Raw genomic sequence first — 7,300 nt, 5'->3', positions numbered from 1 at the left:
GGGGCCCAACAGTAGATGGTAGGTGATGAATGCAATCAGCACACATCAAGTGTGCTGCTGGATCTAATGACCACACATCTTTGGGATACAGCTGTGACTTATGGGGCCCAACAGCAGATGTATGACGCTCAGGTGCAGCAGCACACTCAACGTGTGCAATGTGATTTTGCACCTGATCCGTCCTAGTGTGTGGTCTGGTGATTGCACACCAAAAGTGTGCAATCACATTGCACCTGATCTTCCCTTCATGCTTCAAGAAGTAATAGTGTAAAACTCTAGCCCCTAAACTTGCCTATAAGAGGTCATGGCCATATATATCATGTGCCTCAAAGATACATAAATGATTAATAAGAAACCATAAAAGTCTGTTTGCCTGCCATGGCACATTCTTCCGCTCTTTCCTTTCCATGGAAAGAGAATTGAGCCACCCCTACTGGAACATTTTCCGCTGAAAAGGAGGAATCCCGTGTATTTTGGGCTATCTTTCCTTGCAGAAAGAGAGTCCTTAGTTTGATTGATCACAGTGGGTCCCCGGAAAACCTACACCCATCGATGCATTTTTGCCAAAAGCACCCACTTTTGGTGACAAACAAACGGGCCCTAAAAGATAATAGGGGCACAAAATGATGGAAAAGCATCTCACTTCTTGTACATAGTAAGGTTAATATCCGTCCATGGCAACATAAGGTACAAATGTCTCAAGATCACCATGGTACAGGGTTTGATCCAATTGGATCTCATAGATGGATTCAGCATGGTCCAAATACTATGAATCGACATTTGGATCATGTTTTTTTTTAAACTTAAGAACACCATTTTAGGTGCTTGAAAAATATACCACATATTATGTCATTGATTTTTCAAGCCTTATTAAAACATGCTTACATGTAATCGAGCAATCTAAGAGTTGATTCTCATTAAGCAAAACATGTAGATCACATCTCTATGGATAGTTTCATGAAAAACAACTAAAAAATAAAAAAATCAAAGTGTTTGCATAACCTATAATAACTAGGGCTGTAAACGGATGTTGGCTAAATGGATTTGAGTCTGGATTTGGATTTTGATGGTGAAAAGCTCATACCATATCCACTTTTTTACGTCGTATATATGTTAAATTCAGATATTTTTTTCAAATTTGGTACAAAAATTAAAACCATTGGCTTACCAAATGCAATTAAATGAAATCAAACTTGGTTGGATATTGGATAAAATCCAATTCATTGACATCCCTAATAATAACAGTAGCAAATATTAACCTTATGTAATATTGGAATAAGCAATGTACATAGCATGTAATTTAAGAGGGTAGATCATGAGGTGCGATCGCATTTCACAAAATGATGTGATGTTCAGCCTGGCAGCCCAACACCTGTTTGATCGGACAGTGAGCCTCCACAAAATTGGACATGTTTGCATGTTCCATGGGATCCAGCAACGGTGTGATGCCAACATTTATTTTGTAGAGTTATATTCCAGTAGTTTTTTTTCATGGACGGGAAACCACCACCCTGAAGATTAGAGACCTAGTAGTGTTGGCTACTTATAGTCACATTCTCAACGGTAGGGGTGGCAATCGGGTCGGGTTGGCGTGTCAGCATACCTCAACCCGAACCCGACCCGTTTATTAAACGGGTCGGCTGTGGCAAACACGAACCCGACCCGTTTAATAAACGGGTAACCCAACACGACCCGCCAACCCATTTAATAAATGGGTTGGGTCGGGTAAACGGGTTTTCAGGTTCACGGATCGGGTTGGCGGGTTGACGGATCGGGTTGGCAGGTAGGCAGGTTGGCGGGTCGGGTTGGCGGGTTGACCCACCCGCCTAACCCGTTTCTTAAACGGGTCAGCCGGGTTGGCGGGTTGGCATACCCCCAACCCGAACCCGACCTGTTTAATAAACGGGTTACACGGGTCGACCCGTTTATTAAACGGGTTGGCTTAAGCCCAACCCGAACCCACCTAAGAGGCGGGTTGGCGGGTCGGGTTGGCGGGTCGTGTCAGAAATTGCCACCCCTACTCAACTGTGTAAACTCGTGACACACCCCTTGCGCACAAGGAGTCGCCCGACTTCAACTGAGCAAGGGTTTATCCTTTGCCCTCGTTAATGCAAGGGGTTTGACACTCATGAAAATGAGTAGCAGACAATGCAAAACTTCTTAGCATGCTAAGGCTCGGGGATCACACCATGCTTTCATTCGTTCTGAACGTTCAACTGGGATCCGGATTAGTTACAATTGGATCGATCAATCATATCCTCCATCTTAAAAAATCAGTTTCTTTGTACATAATAATTAAGACAAATGATGGGTTTAACCAATATTAAACTTAGGGATTTTTACAAAATGTCTCAAGTTTTGTTGGTGATTTACCAAAATGTCATTACCTTATCTCATTTTGCAAAATGGTCCCATTTTTATTAATTAAATATTTCATATCCTCATATCCTAATTTTGAAAAAAAAAATTGAATTTCTGAGTTCAACCCGCATCCCATGTCCTCTTGTCAATGTCTCTTAGTGACATAGCTTAAATGCTTCACTAAATGAAACAGTTACAAGGACACATTACCATAAGAAACCAAACAAAGAAAAGATAAATCCACTAGTACCCTAATGGCCAAAGTATCCAGCCAAATTGTTCCGATTTGGACCGATTCCATCCACCTTGCAATATTCTTAAAAAATTGGGTTTTCTAAAAAAGTAGTAGTTGTCACCGACTTAGAAGCAAAAGCCCCTGTAACGTAGCTTCGGGTAATCACAAAAGGTGAAAAATATGGCGGTCCAAAAAAGTAGCATTCACTTAAAAAAAATCTATTTTTTTTTTATAAAAAGGTATTACATTACAAGAAAAATGTTAATTAGCGACGAAAATTTACGATAATTTTTTTTCATCGCAAATTAGCAACGAATTAACTAGAGAAAACAAATTATCGCTAAAATCGGAATTAAACGCAGGATTAACGACAAAAAAATTTTGTCGTAAATTCTGTCGTAAATTAGCAACAGATTACATTCTGTCGCAAACGGTGCCGCAACTTAGCAACAAAATTTTTCCATCTCTACTCCGTCACTAATTTGAGACGAAATTTACGTACAAAATTTTGCTGTCACTAATTTTTGATATAAGTCTGTCTAAGACACAAAATTCTCTCTCTCTCTTTCTATACCCCCAAATCAGGTTCTCAGTCAGTCTCTCTCTTTCTATACCCCCAAATCAGGTTCTCAGTCAGAGAACCCTAACCCTCTGCCGCTCGCCCCTTTGCCTTCGAGGACCCTCCCAGACTTCGGCGACCCTCCCAGCATCACGCGACCCTCCCTGCCACCGGCAACCCATGCTGAAGCCACCCCACCACTGCTCCCTTCTCTGAGCCCTGATCCTCGCCTCAACGGAGGCCACCTCCAAATCAGGCTCTCTGTCATCGTCGCCCCCTTGTTTTCCCCTCTCAATTAAAGGGTTCCTTTCCCACGAGCGGTACCAAATACTTTAAAAATACCATTTAATAGCCTACTGTTTGGACAGTATGAACACATTCACAGGATTAGATTTGATCAAAACAAACCTCTGAATTAAAGGGTTCCTTTCCCACGAGCGGTACCAAATACTTTAAAAAATATCTAATTTTGTGATACCAAATACCGCAAGAAGCAGGTCCTTAATGCTAAATTGCTAATGGAAAAGGAAGCTAGTCGACTGGAATCGAACCTTCTAGATAAACAGTCAAACACCGACTTGGAAGTGATAACATGATCAGGTGATTTGTCAAATCACTTTGGAGAAGTGTTCTGAGATCCTTACCGTCCAACTTGCATAGGGAAGCGTGAGATTGAAACAACGGACAGTGGGGATCTCAGAACAGTTTTTCAACGTGATTTTGGTAGGTCGCCTGATTTGCCCCTTCGAAGCTTCCAATCCACGCGACGTCCTCTTCCTTTTCCCTTACAAAACGCCTTAATGGCGGCAAATTTGGGAAGAAGAGCATCCCTCGTTGAATGCACCTGCGGCAAAGGCCACGAGTATGTTCTTGCCCTACTTCTTCTTCTTCTTTTTTGAATTTATCATCTGAAGAAACCGCATCCGGCACGAAGACCTTGTCGCGCTGGCTCAGCCTGCCATACCTACGGTCGTCGTGCCGGCAGCGTAAAACTCCGAGGTATGTTCTTGCCCTACTTCTTGTTCTGTCTGTTTTTAGTCGAATCTTGTTCCCTTAAAAACGCAATACCAAGATCTCGGAATTTCTTATCCTTCAGGTTGTCTTGATCAGAAAACGTCTATAGTCGTGTGTGATCTTCTGTTGTGAAATTGGAAAATGAGGATGAAGGAAGAAGAATTTCCATGCGAAATCATTATTATGTCAATGTTAGAAGGGATTCTATGCGTGCTGAATGTTCGATCAAACGCGTAGTTGAGGTGTGAGAGGAAATGGGCAGTCGTTGTTTTTTAGTGCAGTGCTTTTCGAGGTGTGGAAGTAAATAGGTAGGCGTTGTTGTCGGTGCAGATGCTTATTTGAGGAGTGGGATGAAATGTGTATGCGTTGTTTTTGGGCGCAGATGCCTATTTGAGGTGTGGGATGAAATGGGTATGCGTTGTTTTTTTGGTGCAGATGCCTATTTGAGGTGTTTGAGGAAATGGGTATGCGTGCAGATGTTGGATTAACCACCACTAAAGTAGTGGTTATCCACGATGTGGATACACCCTCCATCCGAGGTGATCCTTCCTATAAATCAGCACATGATCAAGAGGGAACGGTTACGCAAACCGTTCCCACCCTGTGCTCTATATATATGGGTACCATGAGCGACCCAAATACATGAGAAATACAGGGAAATCGAGAGAGAGGGTTTTCTTCTAAGTGCTTCCCTCTCCATACAGTGGACTTCCATCAGCAGGGAATAGATCCTGCTCACCGGTTGCATAAAGAGAGCCTGCGCTCGTGGAGGCTGCAGCCCGGCTGAGGAGAAACCATTCCTTGCTTGATCAACCACTGCTCACGGGCTCTCCTCTGCACCAGTCGACCTCCACCAGCAACAGCAGCAGTCCATCAATGGCTGCATCAGGTTCAAAGTCTCCCCTGTTTGTTTTTTTGTTTAACACAGTTTTTGCTTTGTATTTTTCCTGTTCCTGCCCAGGCTACCGGTAAGGAGGCGCATACCTCAACAATGGGTTATGGGCCCACACCCCGCATCAGCTGTGTGGGGTGTGTACTGGTCGTCTGGCTGTGCAGGTCATTGTGGGGGCGACACCGCAGCTGGTCGGCGACAGTTGCCGTAGGGCAACTGAACAAAAAAAAAGGGTTTCATGCTTTTAGCCATCGACGGTGGAAGCCGTGGATTGTCGTCGATCTAATGGCCGACATCTGGCCGGCAACACACAAGGGTTTAAAACCTGTTTCCTCTACCGTCGGGCGAGGAGAGGTGCAGCACCGGTCTGGGCTCTGTGAGGGTCGTGGGCAGGTGTGGCGACATTGGTCGTCGGCAGGTGCAACGATTTGGGTCGTCGTCGACGATTTGGGTTAACCCTAACCCCTTTTTGCAGAAAACCCGAGGGTTTTCTGTTTTACAGTTTCGTTTTTAATCGGATGGAACCGGATCGGGTCTGGTACCGGGTCAGACCCGGATTCGGTTCATGCTGGTTCCGACCTGGATTAAGTTAAAATCGGGCCATACCCGGATCCGGTTCATGCCAGGTCCAACCCGGATCAAGTCAAACCTTGGGTCCGACCCGGATTCAGTTAAAGATGGGTCTGACCCGAATCCAGTTAAAGACAGGTCTGACCCAGATCCAGTTAAAGCCAGGTCCGACCAAGATCCAGTTTGAACTGGTTCTGACCTGGATCGAGTAGGGTCGAAGCACTATTTGGCCTGAACCATATCAGGGACTGATTCGGCCCTTTTCGGGACCGGTTCAAAGCTGTTTTTGATCGATTTCTTTCAGTTTCTCACCGGTTCTGAGATGCTAGGGCTCTTTTTTTATAAATATAAGAAAATACAGGGATTTTGGCATACAGTTATAGGTTTTTTCTTTTATGAACCTTTGTTCACACTTGACACCGGTTCATAAGGTTCAGAACCAGTTTAGACCCTTGGATAACCGGTTCGAGGCTGTTTCAGACCGGTTCAGAGTGCTTTCTGACAGGTTCCTGCCTGAAGACTCAGGGTTTTACCCATTTAAGCTTGGCTTTTATTATTGTTTATGCATTTATTTAAAATTATGCATGCGTAAATGATTGTTTAATATTGGCATTAAGGATAGTTAGATGACTTAGTGTATTCACGTCACTAAAGTGACTGAATACACGTATGTTGTCAAAGAATTTCAATACTATCATTCAGTTTAAGCTGATATCAACATTGTACTTAGATTCGTGAAATGCTAAACGACCTAAAGGTAGTTTTATCGTGTTTGAAATTTAAGTAGGGTAGAATAAGGTAAATGTGTCGAGATACATCACACATGTGTATCCAAAGGTACCTTGTGTAGATGGTCTTACTTCACAAGAACCTTAGTTTTACCGAATATGGTCGGTAGGCGAAGTGGTTTTGCGTGTCGGAACTCTTACCAAAGTAGGACTCTGATGACTCTTTTCACTCGCTTGAAAATAAGCATATTAAAGACTTTTATTCTTTTGCTTTTTCCATTAAAGTTTTAGTCTCGTACGAATGCTTCTTGATACATGTATTTTGTCGTGCAGTTTCTAGTCCTGTAATTTTAGATGGCTCTAGCTGTATACCTTTTTTGGATGGATCAAATTTTAGTGATTGGAAAAAGACTGTACTTTTTACATTAGGATATATGAATTTGGATCTGGTCCTAAGGATAGAAAAACCTGCTGCTCTAACTGATCAAAGCACTATTGATCAAAAAGCCACTTTTGAGAAGTAGGAGCGCTCAAATAGACTTAGCCTATTGCTTTTGCAATCTAAGGTGGCTAAAAATATTCGTATTGTCATACCACAATGCATGACAGTTAGAAAGTTTTTAAGTGCTATTGAAGCACAATTTCTAAGTTTAAATAAGGTCAGAGCCAGTACCCTGATGTCTAAACTCGTATCTATGAAATATACTAGAGGGGGGAACATTCGTCAACACATTTTGGAGATGGGGAACATAGCGTCTCAGTTAAATGACATGAAGTTCACTATCTCTGATTCTTTCTTAGTGCATTTAGTTCTAGCGTCCTTACCCTTGGAGTACGGATCTTTAAAAATCTCTTACAACACACATAATGATGAATGGACGTTCAATGAACTTATGTCCAAGTGTGTTGAAGAAGAAGAGTGGTTGAAAAGAGAGAAGGTG

General features: G+C 42.8%; 1 protein-coding gene across 2 annotated transcripts in view; it reads left to right on the top strand.

Moving 5' to 3' along the window:
• The first annotated feature begins 3,884 nt into the window (after positions 1-3,884).
• The window catches only part of LOC149814205 (P-loop NTPase domain-containing protein LPA1 homolog 2-like), a 38,366-nt gene continuing 34,950 nt past the window's right edge, over positions 3,885-7,300 (top strand). The window contains exon 1 of one of the 2 annotated variants that reach the window (XM_089989495.1): positions 3,885-4,017. The gene's annotated coding sequence lies outside the window, so the exon portion shown is untranslated. Of the gene's footprint in view, positions 4,155-7,300 lie in introns of both variants that reach the window. The other variant, XM_089989494.1, reaches the window with a different exon arrangement.

This window comes from Nuphar pumila, chromosome 15 (assembly GCF_984573655.1).
Source record: "Nuphar pumila chromosome 15, dmNupPumi1.hap1.1, whole genome shotgun sequence".
In the NCBI taxonomy this organism is placed as follows: domain Eukaryota; kingdom Viridiplantae; phylum Streptophyta; class Magnoliopsida; order Nymphaeales; family Nymphaeaceae; genus Nuphar; species Nuphar pumila.
Note: the sequence above shows the minus strand (reverse complement) of the source record. Positions and strands in the feature narration are given on the sequence as shown.